The following is a 604-nucleotide window of genomic DNA, read 5'->3' on the forward strand; positions in this document are numbered from 1 at the left end:
GTACGCAAAGCAGCCTTTGGAGTTAGCACCATTTGGAACCAAACTCATACATGTAATTATGCGTAGCTATCCGATTGACTCAACTAAAATTGTGCAAGTAAGCTTTTTTTTCTAGATAGGCCTATCAATATTGAACCGTATCCTAAGCTTATGTGAAAGAAGCATGTACCATAATCAACAGTTAATTGGAAAACGAACGCAAATGACTTGATTAAATTTGGAACAAATTGCAGATTTTGCAGAGACACTGATTAATTGTACCGCTAATTCAAGCTTGATCCTGAAACGAATACTGGACCAGTGTATTTCTTAAATTAAACTGCTCTATAGTAATTGCACAAACATACAAAACGCGACATAAACACCGCAATATAAATCAAATACTTGCACTTGTGTGTTTTACTTGTTTTATTTACCAATATTGTTAATTTTTCGGCAGACAAAAAGCTCTGCATTGGTTTAAAATTATGTTCCAATTAGGGCCTCTGATTTAAAGGCAGCCTGTAGACAGTGTCAGTTACAGTATTTTGCATAGGCGGTGGTATCGGAGGGGCGGGGGACACGCCCCCCTAAATTTTTCTAAGGGGAACAATCCCCCTAAAAA

This window comes from Amphiura filiformis, chromosome 20, assembly GCF_039555335.1.
Source record: "Amphiura filiformis chromosome 20, Afil_fr2py, whole genome shotgun sequence".
NCBI classification, from domain to species: Eukaryota; Metazoa; Echinodermata; class Ophiuroidea; order Amphilepidida; family Amphiuridae; genus Amphiura; species Amphiura filiformis.